This window comes from Juglans regia, chromosome 14, assembly GCF_001411555.2.
Source record: "Juglans regia cultivar Chandler chromosome 14, Walnut 2.0, whole genome shotgun sequence".
In the NCBI taxonomy this organism is placed as follows: Eukaryota; Viridiplantae; Streptophyta; class Magnoliopsida; order Fagales; family Juglandaceae; genus Juglans; species Juglans regia.
Window position 1 is genome coordinate 26,068,504 of NC_049914.1, and position 18,188 is coordinate 26,086,691.

The window sequence follows — 18,188 nt, forward strand, 5'->3', positions numbered from 1 at the left end:
CTATTTCTTGAGGAAACGCTTGAACCAATGGGCGGACAGTTTAGGATGTCTTTTCAACCCATCCTTGTAGTCTATATAGTAAATGCCAAATCTAAGAGTGTAACCTGAAGTCCATTCAAAATTGTCTAACAATGACCACGCAAAGTATCCCTTGACATTAACGCCATCCCTATTAAACCAAAGTCAGCATCATTTATAAGTTGGTAAACTAATCAACTATTAATATTGGAATTCATAGAGCTCAAAAAAGAACAAAAAAGGCTAAAATTCTATAAAGAAACGTTTAAGCACTAATTACTTGATAGCTGCATCAAGATATGCAAGATGGCGGTAGTGATAGTCAATTCTATGGCTGTCCCGGAGGGCTTCCTCGAGCGATAAAGAGGCATTATTAAACTCATCAATCCCTGTGATATTATATATAATATATAGCAGGGTGGATCATTTATGTTGATGGTATCATGATGATCTTAGTTATGGGCTGATATTAATTGAAAACTAATAATAAGCTTGGAATTTTAATTAATTACCATTCTCGGTGATGTAAATGAGTGGATTATGGTATTTTGTCTTTGTGTAGAGCAAAAGATCTTGTATTCCACTCGGATAGACATATAGCCAGTCAGAAGCAGCCTGCAATTAAATTATGTGTATAATTCAATGAAAATGGAGTTCTTTGTGCATGTACAGATAAGCTGATAATCGACTACTTATTATATATATATAATATAATTAATTGTCACGCACCCTTGGACCAATAGGAATCCCATTTCGCTCGGCTGCCACAGCAAAATTAAAAGTCATGACTATGATCGTCGATCCAGTTATATATATTATTATTGCTAGAATATTAATAATTGGGAAATTAATTATAATCATAATCTCGTCGAGTGTCCATGAATGCGTAGTATTTTGTACTTACTTGAGAGATTAACACGTATATCTATCAAGTAGCTTGAAATTCCAGCATTCGGGACGTCAGGTACTGCATGGGCTGCATAATTAGTGGTATAATAGTTTATTCCAATGAAATCAAACGATTCACCGCCATGGATTGCTCTTTTGAGAAATTGGGTAATCGGTTCCCAACCAGAGATCGCATGATATGTGGATAGTCGCCATTTGTTAATGGGTCCATGAACCTGCAATTTCCATCCAAAGCATAATTTATTAAATAATATTTGATTGTAAGAAAAATGTTCTTTAGATCTTTAATCTTTTTTTTTTTTTTTTTCATTCTCAATCACATCCGCTAACTAATACGATATATTTTAAGAGGTTTGTTCATTTAAGTCATGCGATTGGCATATAAGATTTCTTCAAATATTCCAACTCAATATGGTTTGATTGATTTATATGATAATTTAAGATGAATAGTTGCTCAAAACTAATTATAGATACGGGAGTTGAACGATAATATATATGTTCTACGAGGGAAAAAAAAAACTATAAATTAAAGAAATCAAGCAGTACTACTACTACTATATATACTTACCATCCAAACATGAAATCAAGTGCTCGCAGTGCAGAGTGACGATCATACGTCGAATTGGAGTATGGAACTAGCCAGTTTGAGACGAGCGTTATTCCTATGGTACCTTCCTGTATTGCCTGCGCATACTCAGTTTGAGAGTTCTGCATTTTACTTGTACTAAAGATACAATGTATTTTTTTTTTCCAAGTAAAGTTTTATATGTATGGACAATATTTGATATCCAATATGTATCTGTACTTGAGAGATACCCATGTATACGTTATAGATTAATCATTCGTGTGTGGAACCTGATATTTTTGCTTGTACACTTTAACTGCGGCTGCATGTGCAAGAAGCTGGTGGTGTGTCACAATATATGGCTCGGTCGCAGAATTTCCACCTGTACAGTTTAGATTTTGCCAATCCGAACATCGATCCGGCGCTAAAAGACCAAGTGCATATCCACCGACGCTGTAACCCAGTGGCTCATTCAGTGTAATCCAGTGCTTCACCCGGTCACCAAATTCCTTGAAGCAAAGTTCAGCATAGTCCCCAAAATCATCCCTTTGTATAATTATCAAAAAAATAAGAAGTTCTAATTAGTTAGACCATCACCTGTTTAAACATATATTAAATAATAAAATCTATATATATCTACCCATGAGTTTAAACTTTTAAGACAAGTACTTGTGTTTTTACATAATATCAAAGTAAAGGTCCAGAGTTCAAACCTAACCCTATGCTATAAATTATTACAGAATTAGTACTTACACAATCTGAGAACTTAAGAAACCACCATACTCATCTTCTAAGGCTTGGGGTAGATTCCAATGGAAGAGTGTCACAAATGGCTTTAGACCTGCATGCATTCAGTTATGGTAAACGACGTACAGAGTGAATTTTGAGCACTACATAAGATTATTTATTTGATTTTTTAACTTGGCCGGGTTCATAAGAATCTGATGATAAATGATATATATAAGATGGAACTCCAAGAGTACTAGATCATGACCTTTTTCCAGCAGCTCATTGATGAGGTTATTGTAGTAGTTAATTCCTTCTCTGTTCACACCCCCACATAATTTCCCATCTGCCACTCATGAAGAAATTAAGAATAGACCAAAAAAGAAAAAGAACAGAAGTATGATATTTCCAAACCTAGCTTGTAGTTAAAATACTTGAATATTGTCCAGTTTTTACGTCAATCTAGTTCTTCTTTCCCTTATTTTCTGAAATTTTATGGCAGAAATTAAGTACAAATTAATTGAGGCAAATAATCATAAGAATCATACTTGGCAAAAGTCGGGACCATGAGATTGAGAATCTGTATGCATCTAAACCCATATCCTTCATAATCCCAACATCTTCCTGCATGCGTCACAAAACTCAGATCGAAGGTATTACAAAATTTATACGATGAAGATCATTTTCCCTTGAAGTAATTAACCTCTCGCTAGTTTTGCTCAATAACACTAAAATTCAACTTGCTGCATGTACTGGACTTAAAGAGTATTTATATTAGATATTAATTATATAGTGAGTAATAATGGTATAATAAATGATCTTTAATCGTTTCTTATATTAATGGAAGTACCATACCTTGTAGTGATGATATTGATCAACAGCTACATCTCCACTACTGTGATCGGTTATCTTATCTGCAATTTCATGGTCGAATATTTTGTAAAATAGAATGTCATAAAGTGGGGTGTTTGCTCTAACAATTGAGGCCAAAGGACGTCAATTAATTAATTAACTAATTAAATACGTAGCCAACTTAATTGCCGGCTAGAGCATAGAGAGATTTGTGTCTAGTCGGAAGGTTTTGGATCAAAGATTTAGTTACTGATGAAAGAAAACGAGCAATAATAAGGGTCTTGTACACTACTTCAACACAACTAGCATTAAAAATATGATAAGTACTGTTAATTAGGTTTACAAAGACATCTACGTAACAAATTAATAAGGGTATATGTAATATATTACATCTACTCACAACAAGAAAAATAAGTATTTGTGATGAAATATTTACAACGATAATCACGAATAGTTTTCTTGTAGTGCATACTGTGTAATCATTTTTGCAATATGATGTACCATATTGCATACTGTGTAATCATACTGTGTCATCAGTTTGTGATTTTATTTGAGCAATAGAGATCAGACCTGGATATCTATGGGTGAAAGTGTCCCATGTTGATGGTCCTTTACCACCTTCTTTTGCTGCACCTTCGTACTGACATTAATTATAAGAATGTATACATTAATTATATTCGTCCAGATTTTACATCCCGTAACTTCTTGTTTCTATAACAACTTTACAATATTATCCCATGACATTAGAGGAACGAAAATATAGGAAAAAAGGTACAAAAATCTGGGGATACTTACCTGATAAGACGCTGACGCCGTGCCAAAAATGAATCCTCTCGGAAAAGTGCTCCGGTTTAGCGAAGCTGTGTCATAGGTAGGTGGAATAGCAATGCTACTACCACTACTTGTCAATGGGAAAAGAATAACTAAGAGACCTAAAAGGAGATTTCCCATAAGTACTGCTTCAATCTGATTATCCTCGATCGACGGTGGTACTACTGTTAACTGCGCTTTATATATATATAGAACTTAGTCAAATATGCATCGATCATAACATCACTTCCAATGAATTTACGACGTTCTAAATGAAACTTTTGTTCGGTACTTATGCCTCTACATCTGTATTTTATGTTAGATGCTTTAATCCTAACTAAATACAGAGAATGTCAAGAAGAAAAGGCAAATGATCTACCTACCCCATAAGAGTATATTGTTACGTCGCCATCACATCTAAACATGCAATAAATCAGTCGCGGATTGGCTCGCTCGACAGGGTGCAAGCGAGAGAGATACAAAATGGAGAAACACTATAGACTTACCTTCTATGCTGCGAGATTTAATTAGAATAGATAAATGGGGCATTGCATCAATTCGGTGTAGATCACATGTTGCAAGGAATTAATTCAAGGGTGGTTTTCTGCGGGTTAGTGCAGAACGTTTGTAGGGTTGCGTTGTATGCAGTGCTGCTCTGTTTTTTTTTTTTTTGCGCTGCTTGTTAGGCTTGTTTTAGAGGTCTTATTATATAGGCTTGTTAGTATTATTCTAAGTTTGTTTAGTTTGTTTATTTGTTTGAGGTTCGTTGGGCTATATTTGGGAGGTTTTTGATAAATCTTCCAAGAATCTTGATTTTAATCACCGTATTCTTCTGCTATATGTGAGAGGTTTTTAATAGATTTGGGACAGGACTGCTATATGCGTGGCTACCGACCCTTCTAAAAAAAAAAAAAGAGTGTGTGTGAGAGAGAGAGTACGCTTTACATTATATGTGGGTGAAAATATAATTTCTCCGGCCATATGTGTTGTAAATCTACACACGCAATATCGGTCCATCGGAATATATAGTTACGTATTTTTAATGGTGAAAACAAGAACGTGATTAAGTACAAGAGACATGAATCTGGGTTTATGTTGATAATTATACAAAAAAAAAGTTATAATAAGATGAAGCCTTTCTTCCTGGCTTAATCTTTGGGAGCCATTTGTCAGCATGCATGCCGATAATTCCTTAAAAAGGTCGTAACTAATTCGGTAAAAAATTTATTTAAACTCTTAATTATAACAATATATGTTTAATGTGAGATGAAAATATCTAGATTTAGCTGATGGTCTTTAATTGCAGCTGAGTAGCCAAAAGTTGTCTGTTGGAATGACACCCAGAACGCTGAGGTTGCCTAAGCCTGGTGAGAATGAGATGTTTTTAGCTGTCCATGGCTCACCCCATACAGTGGTCTTTCCAAGGGCACGCGAAGATTGTTGCTATAAAGGGTCTCTTCACAAACAATTTTAAAGAGTCAGTGCTAAATGCCCCCATTGCCCCGCTCTTTTGTGTGTATATATATTTAAAAATTTTACGCACAAGAATTTCTACAAAAATAAATTTATAAATTGACATGATTTTATATGATATGTTAGATTGTTTTTATTATAAATTTACAAAAATTAATATGTTATATTGTAAAATAGATCTAATGTATCATATAAAATTATGTCAATTTATAAGTTTATTTTTATTGAATTTTTTTATGAATATAACAAATTTTTTTGTTAAATTTTTTTGTGAGTATAATAATTTTTTTATTTATTTTTTATTTTTTATGAAATGACTTGATATTGTCGCATCATTTAGATTCTATTGGCCAAAGGTCTATAGTTTGATCGACGTCACAAATTCTCAATTTTCAAAATAGAGGTATTGGTGTCAAATCCGTGTCCAAATGTAATAAAAAAAAATAGACTTTGGTATTAATAACACGTGGTACTACCAGACCTAGAAGGGGCATAAAAAGGTTTGATTTGGACGGTAAACGAGATGAAATTATTTATAAATATTAATAAAATAATTTATATGTTTAATATGTTTGAATTAATAAGTTTTACAGAAGTTTAGAAAATGAGATAGAAAGAATGAATAAAAATATTATAAATTTAAAATATTTATAAATATGTTTTACAGAAGTTTTGGTTGTCGGATCCTGATCACAGGTCAGTCCGCTTGTGTATGTCCACCACGCAATGCCGGCCTTAAATATTAAGTTAGTTTGATATAGTACTTTAAACTCTGATTAAGAAATAGTCTTTAATATTTGAGTATTAGGGACGACTGCTATTTTGTAGGCCGGTATTTTGTAGTTACCCTATATATATTCGCTTTTCTTAATCCCGGGCCCTAGGCTTCTTCTCGCCCCAGCCCTGGGCTTCTTCTCTCCCTGGCCCAAGGCCTGATCTTATTCTTCACGCAGCACGTGTGTCGACTTTGCTAATAAACTTCTTCGGCTTTGGGCATAAACTCGGCCCAGCTCGAAGGAGATATGAGCATCTCATGGAGCCTAGCCCGACAAGGGATTTTACATCTTCCCAAATGTTGCTACGAGTTTGATCTGGTAGGAGGTAGGGATCCTTTTCCGTTACTTGGTTTTGATGGAATATATTTAAATGAAAGAAGATAAAACCTTATTGACAAAATAAGATGAAATGTTACAAATAAAAGAATAAGTATTTTCGACCTTTTACTTGAGGACTTGTTATGTATATTGCATGGTAACCATTCGAATAAAGAAAAGCAAGAACGTTTTGAGGTCTAAACTCATCATATCACATGTCAAATGCCTAGGCATTAACAAAATTTGAACCATTCAATAAGCAAAGTAGTTAGGATTTTTAGAAACTCCACATGCATGGTCGAGATCAGAAGTCAATGTAAAAGTCCAAAAGTATTTTGATCATTTAGTTGTAGAGCAATTTATTATTCTGAAAGCGCTGTTTCCGCGAGTACAGAAAGGAAATTACATTATTCAAGAAGTACAATATAATTCATAGAGAAGAAATGCTCAATTTATCAATCTGAGACCACCCAATTTGATAGGCAATTCATAATACGAAAATCTTCATTTCTGTTTCTTGAGGAAATTCTTGAACCAATGTGCTGAAAGTTTAGGATATCTTTTCAATCCATTGTCATAGTCGATAAAGTAGATGCCAAATCGAACTATCACTACAAGAAAAATAAATTTTTGTGACCAATTTATTGTAACCAAAAGATTATTCGCAACCAATTTTAATTACAAATAGTCATTTGACTATTCAATAGCTGCTACTACATGATCATACTTTTCGGGTAAACTAATCAGAATCTTTTGAACAATTCTTTGATCAATCACCTCTTCACCATGGGCACACATCTGATTAACTAATTCAATTAATCTGGAATCATATTCTTTTACTGCTTCAGATTCCTTCATTTTTAAAATTTCAAACTCCCTTCTAAAGCGAAGTTTGATAAGTTTTACCTTAGTATTTCCTTGAAATTCTGCCTGCAGAATCTCCCATGCTGCCTTTGAAGTTTCAGCCCTCATCAATCTTGGAAAGATTGATTCAGACACAGCCTGTTGTAGGATGAACAATGCCTTTGCATCTTTGGTAGTTTCTTGCTTGGATTGAGTTGAATCCGAAACTCCTACTTCTGGAACTGTCACCCCCCTTTCCACTACATCCCACAAATCTTGAGAGATGAAAAAAGTCTTCATTTTGATGCTCCAATAATCATAGTTTTCACCACTGAAAATAGGAACAGATGTTGATGCTCCAAAGGTAGCCATTTTCGATCCTCAGATGAACCTGGTTAGCTCTGATACCAATTGCTGGTTTTAAACAATGGAATCAAAACAAAGGAAAAACAAAAAAATTACTTGAGAAACCTCAACCCTTTTTGTCCACGGATTGATACTATGGTTCTGCTATTCATCTTCCATTGATCATGCTTTTATAAGCTAGCTTACATAGAGACTCTTAGAATTCATTTAAAACAGAAATACAACTTCCAACACAGACTAATAATAAAAAAGCTTAATATAGTAAATTACAAATATGAAGAGTTTCTAGGAAATAAACATCACAATAACTGATCTTCAATACAAACTCCTTAAAGCAAAGCTCTGCGAAGTCCTTGAAGTCGTCCCTGAAAATTACGTACGTACACATGCACGGATATATTAGTGTCCCATTTCTATATATGGAATGCTGCTAATATGGCCGTGAATTAGTCATCACTTACACAATGCGATGACTTAAGAAACCGCCATACTCATGTTCTAAGGCCATGGGAGTTTCCCAGTGGAAAATTGTCACATAGGGCGTAAGACCTTCATTTCAATAATTTTAAGTACCATTAATACATTATCATCAGTGAATTATTAGTATATGATATGTTATTGTGGACGTCCATGACCTTTGGCTAGGAGTTCATTGATGACCTTGTTGTAGTGGTCGATTCCTTTCTGGTTCACACCATCGCTAGTAATCTTTCCGGCTGAAAATAGGACACAAATGAATGGTTGACTTATGATTAGATATATATCGAAAGCTTTAAAATAAATATACAGTTAATGCATATAGTGATCAGAAAATTGCAACAGATCATTGATCATGCAGAAAAGCATGTAATTAATTACTTGGTATTAGTCTGTGGGCCATGCGATTGAGAATCTCTATGCATCTGCATTCATATCCTTCAGAAGCCCAAAGTCCTCCTAAATTTACAAGAAAGCACAAAATACCAGAATTAAGTTTTTTAGCAAAAAAATGTTAGAAAAAAAAAAAACTTTTTTTCTTTTACAATTTTTTTTAGATAAAATTTCTTTAAAATAATTATTTTTATTTTAAGTATTTTGAAATTTGAGTTTTATAATTTAAGTTTTTTTAAGGACTTGACAATACCACCTTATCATAATAGAACAAAAATGGAATGAAAATGCTACCTCATCAATATTTAATTATTTTTTCTTATGTGATATACACACACACATGCATACACCTTTTACTCCTCTTATTATCCAGTAATTAGACGGGGAAAAAAGGATATGCGTACCTTGTAGCGATGATATTGATCATCAGCAACATCTCCATTACTGCCATCTGCTATCTTCTCTGCAATTTCATACAAATCTTATCTGTTAATACATTTGCCTAACAACAAAAGTTTGTTCGAATATTTTTTTATGAGTAGAGGGTACGTAATATATGGGAACGCAAATTCATATTGGCCTTGATAAAATAAAAAAGGAAGGTTGTTAGTATATCTCTTCAGAGATTAAATGTCAATTCCTTCTTTCTTTCGGAAATAGAACGTTTTAAATTATTTTTCATCTTCATGTCATCTGAAACAATTAATACGTACGTAATGTGTGTGTGCATGTGTGTGTGTCATGTGTGTGTATATATATATATATATATGTAGAGAGAGAGAGAGAGAGAGAGAGAGAGAGAGAGAGAGAGAGAGAGACCTGGGTATTTGTGGCTGTAATAATCCCACATACTTAGTCCTTTGCCATCTTCAAACGCTGCACCTTCATACTGGAATTCAAACACATGATATTGAGGCGTGCACGTAAATGCATGAATTATTCTTGAGATCTCAGGGAACTTGAACGTACAAAAACTCAAAATATATATTCTATAAACATGTACCTAGAAAACCTGGGCTTACCTGATAGGCAGCTGATGCTAAACCAAAAGTGAAACCTTTGGGAAAGCTGGTCCTGTTGAGTGAAGAAATGCCGTACCTGGGAGTAATAGCATTAGCATTACTGGTGTTGGCGAAAGAGCCAACAAGAACAAGAAGGCCTATAAGTATGTAACCAGCTTTCATCGCCATAACTGGTTTTGATGTGGTTGTGAGTGTTGCTAACTCGGCTTTTTATAGAGGTGCTAACAGAGACAAGCCATGCAATTGGGCTATTAATTTCTCCGGTTATTTTTTTCTTTAGATCTTGTATTATCTATTTGTATATACAGTACTGAACAAGTTGGGAAGTAAGTAGATGATTAATACAGGAATTGTTTTTTAGTCCCTATTTAGCATTTGCATCGTTAATATATATTGACATCTGCATAGCATTGAACTGTGAGCCCATCAGCTAATTTTGTCTCGGTTTTAGTTTTTTTATGTTAAGTAAGGGTATTCATCCGGATTTCGGACCGGGTATCCGAGTATACCCGGCCCGGAACCCGGATTCCAAATCAGGGCCGGATTCCGGCCCGCATATACCTGGTTATTACCCGGGCCAAAATCCGGATGAATCCGGGTTATTACAACCCGGTAATCCGGGTTTCGTGCTGTATACGGATTTTTTTTTTTTTTTTTTAACATTCAGAAAGCCTATATTATTGATTTTTTTTCCCCAGAAAAAGATAATGCTGATAAGCATACTTTTTTTTGTATCTAAAAGCCTATATACTATTACAATTTTTTCAAGAAAAAATGTTGAAAAACTAATTACATTTTTAACTAAATGCATCTAAAAAAGGAAATTTAATATTTATCATGTAAAATGCATGCAACACATAATGCAATTCACTGCATATTACATTATTCAATATTTGTAAATTACATTACAAAACACAAAATTACAATATATAAAAATTACAGGAACATCGAAAATAGCATCAACTTCATCTGTGTTGAGTGAAGGACTGAAATCTCCTTTCCTAGCAACGCCTACCACAGGGAGAACCTTGAGTAGGTGCTGCATTCATGATCAAGGGACATCACAAAATATGATATTCAGCTATAATTTAAAACAAGATATCAAATGGATTAACTACTCTTTAACATTATTTATGTTTTCGTAAGCATTTATATACATTTTCTTTCTGAGGCTCCTCAGACAAGCCGCTTCATTAATTATTGTCATAATCCGGACATATCAGATCAGGTTTGCCATATAAGTTATAGCATTACCTAGAACACCAACGGATCCTTCCCAAACTGAGATTCCCAGTGACAAATTTTTCTGATTACCCTCAATACCAACAAGCTCTTACAACGTTTTGAGTTCAAATAGGCAGTTCGTTTCAATTCGGGGGGTACTGAACCTCAACAAGAGTAAATAGGGACATAGAAGAGCCATTGACTATAGGAAATACCAAGTTGTATATTTGCACCAAACAATAACATTCACGTGTGGAGAGGAAAATGCACAGCAGATTTTGAGATAACTAAAGTGGTGATCGATCCATTGGCAGACACCCTTGTTCTAGTCTTTAATATGTTTAAGCTTGGAATGTAGTACAACTTGCCTCTTGCAGTACTGTATTATTGTCTTTGATTTTTTTTAAAGAGCAGCAGATCTAAACAGATTTGTTATTTATTTTTCCTTCATGTACATGGAAACAGACCCAATCTTCAAGAGCTTAGAAAAATGTTTATTTATTTTTCCTTTGTTCAACTAAACAGATCTAACCCATAAAAATACTCCTCAAACATTCAAACGTTCTCATCAAAATAAACCCAAAATCAACAAACAGAGAACAAAACATACAGAGATAAGAAAACACACCCACGGATGAAGTCGACGGCACGAGGAACTAACCCATAAAAATACTCCTCAAACATTCAAACATTTTCATCAAAACAAACTCAAAATCAACAAAAAGAGAACCAAAACGTAAAAAAAAAAAAAAAAACCCGTGTTTAAGTAAAGAGAGCAGATCTAGAAAAATAACGGCATATACTCTAATACCCACATAAGATTTGTCCAAAGGCACTACTCATAGATCGAGAGAAGAGAGAGAGAGAGTTACCGAAGTGAGAGAGAGAATAGAGAGTTACCGAAGTGAGAGAGAGAGCAGAGATACTTACCGAAGTGAGAGAGAGAAGAGAGACTTACCGATCGGAAGTTCGGCCAGCGGCGACAGCGAGAGAGAGGGAGACGGCGGCAAAACATGAAGGAGAAGGCTAGGGTTTCAAACTATCATGGTTTGAGGGGGAGAGAGGGGAGAAGTGAGAAATGAGAAATGAGTATCGATGATTCGATACGACGGGTTCGGGGGGGTTTAGTTAGGCGCTGTTTTTTTTTTTATTATAACCGGGTATCGGGTTTAAAATCCGGTACCCGGATGTAATACCGTAACCGGCCCGGGTTGGGCCGGTTAGGAGTGATGCGGGTTCCGGCCCGGATACAATCCGGGCCGAAACCCGTAACCAGAACCCAGTTATCCGGGTTCCGGACCGGGCCGGATAAAAATCCGGCCCGGATGAACAGTCTTAATGTTAAGCTCTATTTCGTAGAACTGTAAGAACACTCCACTCTATTCAACACACACAGCCGTATGATAAAGTCTAAGGAAGACGATGAACAGAAATATTATAAATCTACTGGATTATTCGAGATAACCCAAACCTCCTTAAAGACCACAATAACTTGCAGAATATTCTCGATACTTTTTCTTTCCTTTCTAAAGATGTTTGTAAAACACGGTAAATGGCTTAAATCCTCCTTACCGTATAAGGAGATAAATCTTCATTATATAACGAAATATGTACAGAAGTAAACTCCTATGTAATAGGAAAGAATCAAATAAATAACAATCATATCCCTACAGCTATACAAGCGGATCTTATGCTGACAGAAAAGGAAGGTAGCACGTAACGGGTATGATGCTAACAGAAAAGTAAAGCAGCAGCACGTATCATGGAGAACAGCAGCACATATCATGGAGAACGTAACGGATATGATGCTAACGGAAAAGTAAAGCAGCAGCACGTATCAAGGAACGTATCAAGGAGAATTTGACTATGCTTTATCACCCCCCTGCAAGGTGAGCGTGGTAGAAGGGATAACGCTGAGCTTGCTTCTAAAGAGAACAAATTGCAGCTTGGTAACTCCTTTGGTCAAAGAATCAGCAAGCTGTAGATGTGAAGGAACAAAATCAATTTTCAAAGTGCCATTATCAACAAGTTCACGAACAAAATGGTAGTCAATCGCAATATGTTTGGATCAAGGACGAGTAACCGGATTGATTGCCATAAAAATTGCACTTTGATTGTCGCAGAGAATTTTAGGTGGTGCTAAGAGTGTAACACGAAGGTCCCGAAGCAATTGAATAATCCATGAAATATCAGCAGTAGCAACAGCTAAGGAGCGATATTTTGCTTCTGCACTTGAACGAGCAACAGTGCTTTGTTTCTTAGAGGACCAAGAGATTAAATTAACACCAAGAAAAATAGCATAGCCAGTAGTGGAACGACGTGTATCAGGACATCCAGCCCAGTCTGCATCAGAATAGCCAAGAAGATTACGAGTGGACTGTTTATGAAGTTGAAGACCATGATGAACAGTGCCTTTAACATAGCGCAAAATACGCTTGAGAGCACGAAAATGATCCTCGGTGGGAGCATGCATGAACTGGCAAATGGAATTGACGCTGAAGGAAAAATCAGGCCTGGTGATAGTAAGGTATTGTAGAGCACCGGCAAGAGAACGAAACAGAGTAGGATCGGAGAATGGCGTCCCTTCGGCTGACAGATGCTGGCCAACAACAAAAGGTGTAGAAATAGGCTTGGCATCAATCATTGAAGCACGTTGCAAGAGATCAAGAGCATACTTCGTTTGACTGAGAAAAAGGCCCTTCTCATTAGCTTGAACTTCAACTCCAAGAAAATAATGAAGATCACCCAAATCCTTCATGGAGAACTCGTTGGAAAGCCGAGTAATAAAATTGTGAACCAGAGAAGGAGTACTTCCAGTGATGATCATGTCATCAACATAAAGAAGTAAGTAAACAGTGCCAAGTGAGGAGTGATAGACAAACAACGAAGAATCAGCCTGACTAGAGTGAAAGCCAAGTTTGAGCAAAAAGGAGCTAAATCGATGAAACCAAGCTCGAGGAGCTTGTTTCAAGCCATAAAGAGCACGCTTCAGGCGACAAACATGCTGAGGAAACTGTGGATCAGTGTAGCCAGGTGGTTGTTCCATGTACACCTCTTCGTTGAGAAAGCCATGAAGAAAGGCGTTTTAACATCGAGCTGATGCAATTGCCATCCAGAAGTAACAGCCAAGGATAAAATGATTCTAACTGTAGCAGGAAGCACCACAGGGCTGAAGGTGTCACCAAAATCAAGACTGTGAACCTGAGAAAATCCTTGAGCCACAAGACGTGCCTTATGATGCTCAATAGACCCATCAGAGTGAAGCTTTGTTTTGAAAATCCAGCGACAGCCAACCACATTATGACGCTGAGGACGAGGTACAAGAACCCACGTATCATTTTTCTTCAGTGCATGAATTTCATCATCCATAGCCGAGAGCCATTCCGGATGTTTTGCAGCAGACTTGAAGCCCCGTGGCTCTTTGAGAGCAAGAAGAGCCTGAAAAATCTGAGAAGAAGATGAGATATTCATAGCATGATACAACTGTGGTTTGAATATACCAGCTTTGCCTCTAGTAATCATTGGATGGCTGGAAGTGGTCACTCGAGGAGAGGACAAAACAGGAGAAAGAATGGTAGAATCTGGAACGACGGAATCCAAGAAAGGTTCCTCATCAAGAGGAACCTGCAAACCAGGAGAAGAAGGTGATGACAGATGTGGAATATCACTACAAGGTAGACATGATGAGTTCGAAAAAGATGATGAAGGCAAAGAATCTGAAGAACCAACGTTAGTAGAACTAGAAACACATTCCTGACACTTAGAAAAATGAATATAGTCACTGTTAGATGGCAGATTTTGCACAGAATCACCATTATAAGGAAAGATATGTTCATGAAACTGCACATGTCGAGAAACATAGACACGATGTGTCTTACGGTCTAAGCACCGAAATCCTTTATGAAGGGTACTGTATCCTAAAAAAATACAAGGAGCAGATTTTGGAGACAATTTATTAGGTGAGTAATCTCTTAAATAAGGAAAGCAAAGACACCCAAAAGTACGAAGCATAGAGTAATCGGGTTGCTTACCAAACAGGAGCTCATAAGGTGTTTTTCCAGCAAGAGACGGTGACGGGAGTCGGTTAATGAGAAAGACGGCAGTAGAGAAAGCCTCAACCCATAAGGAGAGCGGCACATGAGCATGAAACATAAGAGTAAGACCCGTTTCTGTGACATGATGATGCTTATGTTCGGCAATGCTGTTTTGACAAGGAGTGTAAGGACATGCCAGACGAAGATCAATGCCACAAGAATGCAGATGAGAGCGGAATTTATTATTGGTAAATTCCGTTCCACCATCACACTGAAATGATTTGATTTTTGCGGAAAATTGTGTCTCAATAAAACGTTGTAAAAGAATGAAAGTATTAAAAAAATCATATTTGTGTTTTAAAGGGAATATCCAACTGAATCTAGTACAATCATCAATGAAAACAACATAGTATCTATATCCAGTAAAAGAAGAAACTGGTGATGGACCCCATAGGTCACAGTGTAAACGATCAAAAGGCATGGCACAACGTTCATCATTTAAAGAAAAAGGTAAACGGTGGCTTTTGCCGAGTCTACAACCAACACAAAATTCAGAATCATTGTTCACCAATTTATTACTACAAGAAATAGATCCTAATTTAGAAAGAGAAGCAACAGTACGATAATGTGGATGACCAAGACGAGCATGCCATAAACGAAAAGATGCTCGTGGTGAAGAAGTAGTGGACATGAAGGCATGATGACGACGATCCAACACGTAAAGACCATTTTCACATCTTCCGACTCCCAGTACCACTCTTGTGACCCGATCCTGTATGGTAAAACCAGAGGAAGAGAAGGTAACACAACAATTATTGTCTTTAGTAAGTTGACTAACAGAAATAAGATTTTTCTTAATTCCAGGAACAACTAAGACATTAGATAAAAGAAGAGGACTAGACGGAACAAGAGAAGAAATGGAACCAGTGTGAGAGATTGTTAAAGACTGACCATTGCCAACCATGACACGTTCATTACCAGAATAGGCAGCCGGTTGATCCACACCCTCGGTGTCACTAGTCATATGAGACGTTGCACCAGAATCAGGAAACCAGTCAGCGTCATTAAAATCTTGAATCGAGCAGGCAGACAATACCTCAGCAAGGTTAGCCGATTGCTTCTTCTTGAGCTTCAGAAAATTCCAGCAACGTTTGGCCAAATGACCCTCTTTGTCGCACAACTGACAGTGAACGGAGGAGTTGGATGATGACTTCAAGTTGGGAAACGGTGTAGGAGAGGCTGAAGACCGATGCTTCACTTTCTTATGACCAACCACTTTGGAAGTCTGCTGCATAAAATAAGCAGAGTTGGAAGATGAATGGGAAACTGACCTTTCAAAGATTTCATGACTCAAAGCTTTTGGAACAATCTCTGTAAAGGATGGTAGAGGAAGCTGTGACATCATGGTGGTAGAAAAGATCTTGTAGTCGGGTCCTAATGCGCGTAGGTACCAGTGGACTTTATCTGTGTCGTCAATGGGACGACCAATAGCAGTCAATTGATCGCAAAGACCTTTGAAGGAGCGAGAAAAATCAGCAATGGACTGAGAGCCACGTTGCATCAGCTGGAGTTCATCCTTGAGTTGCAGCTCTCGAGACTTTGAACGGTGCGAAAATGAGACTTCAAGCGCATGCCAGGCCTCGTGGGAGTGACAGAAACCCAGTACCTCACTCATAGATTCCTCTATAAGAGAGGAATAGAGTAAACTGAGTAGAGTCTGATCGGTATGCAGCCAAGATGTATATGCAGGATTGGACGTTGGGGTGCCATCAGCAGCAGTAATCATGGGAGAAGGAGCCATGATGCTACCGTCCAAAAAATCAAAAAGTTCTTGACTAGATAATAGAGGAACAAACTGATTTCTCCACAATAGATAATTGGAGGAGGTCAGTTTAATGGTGAGCATATGCACCATTGTGTTGAGCGGAAGAGTAGGAGGTGAAGAAGACGAAGCAGCCATGGTCAGAATCGAAGAAAAGACAACCTTGAAACTGATACCATAAAGATGTTTGTAAAACACGGTAAATAGCTGAAATCCTCCTTACCGTATAAAGAGATAAATCTTCATTATATATACGAAATATGTACAGAAGTAAACTCCTATGTAATAGGAAAGAATCAAATAAATAACAATCATATCCCTACAGCTATACAAGCGGATCTTATGCTGACAGAAAAGGAAGGTAGCACGTAACGGGTATGATGCTAACAGAAAAGTAAAGCAGCAGCACATATCATGGAGAACGTAACGGATATGATGCTAACGGAAAAGTAAAGCAGCAGCACGTATCAAGGAACGTATCAAGGAGAATTTGACTCTGCTTTATCACTTTCCACATTCCTCATATACGCACGTCCCTCTGCATTTCCTAACAAACTCTAGGAATTAACTAACGTGCCCTATAGCAACAAAATTGCAGTTCCTAACAAACTTTAGGAATTAACTAACGTGCCCTATAACAACAAAATGTAAAGATGACAATAATTAAAACGCCCCGTCTAATACAGGCCTCAACAACAGTAAACTCTATATAAAAATGACATGACAAATAAAGTACTGCAAAGCTACACTCAAAGAGTTAAACGGCAAGATGCTCCTTCATAAAACAATGCGTTCCTCTCTGGTTAAACGTTGCGCTTCTTCTAGAGCCTCCATGACGTCGTCTCGAGTTCCCAGCTTCTAAGACTCCTTCACTTCAGTTCACATCTCAGTTCCTTCGATCTTCATCAGTTCCCTCTTCATTCCCAATTCTTCCCTAGGGTTCCTGACAATTCCTCTTCTCTTCACGATATTTTTGCTGAAGCTTCCATAACACTTCCCAAGTGTTGTCCTCCTCATGGGCACCGACCCATTTGATTAAAACCTCAATCAAGGCTCGATCTCCATGCTTCTTCATACGTCTTTCTGTTATGGCTTTTGGCTTGGGTTGAATTTCTCCTTGATGGTTGACGAGGGGAAGGGTGGCCAAGGGTTGAATTTGATTTCCAACCTTTCGTTTGAGGCATGAAACGTGGAAGGTTGGGTGAATCTTTGAAGTCGACGACAACCGTAGACGATAAGCTACCTGGCCGAATTTTTGCTCCACCTGGAATGGCCCATAGTAACGAGGGGAGAGCTTGAGGTTCCGTCGTGTAGCAATAGAGCTCTGGCGGTAGGGTTGTAACCTCAGGTACACCCAATCTCCCACCTCAAAGGTTCTTTCTGATCTGTGTTTGTCTGCATGAATTTTCATTCGAACCTTGGATAATTCTAAGTTTTCTTTCAGAATCTGTATGATTTGTTGTCTGGTGCGTAGAGTCTGATCCACTGGGTTGTTCGGTGAGGTTCCAGGAATGTATGTCAATAACTGTGGGGGTGGATAGCCATATAAGGCATCAAAAG

The 18,188-nt window shown here is 37.1% G+C and overlaps 1 pseudogene; it reads right to left on the reverse strand.

Annotated features, from left to right (window-relative positions):
• On the reverse strand, positions 1-9,716 carry LOC108985997 (annotated as a pseudogene).
• Between the last annotated feature and the right edge of the window lie 8,472 nt (positions 9,717-18,188).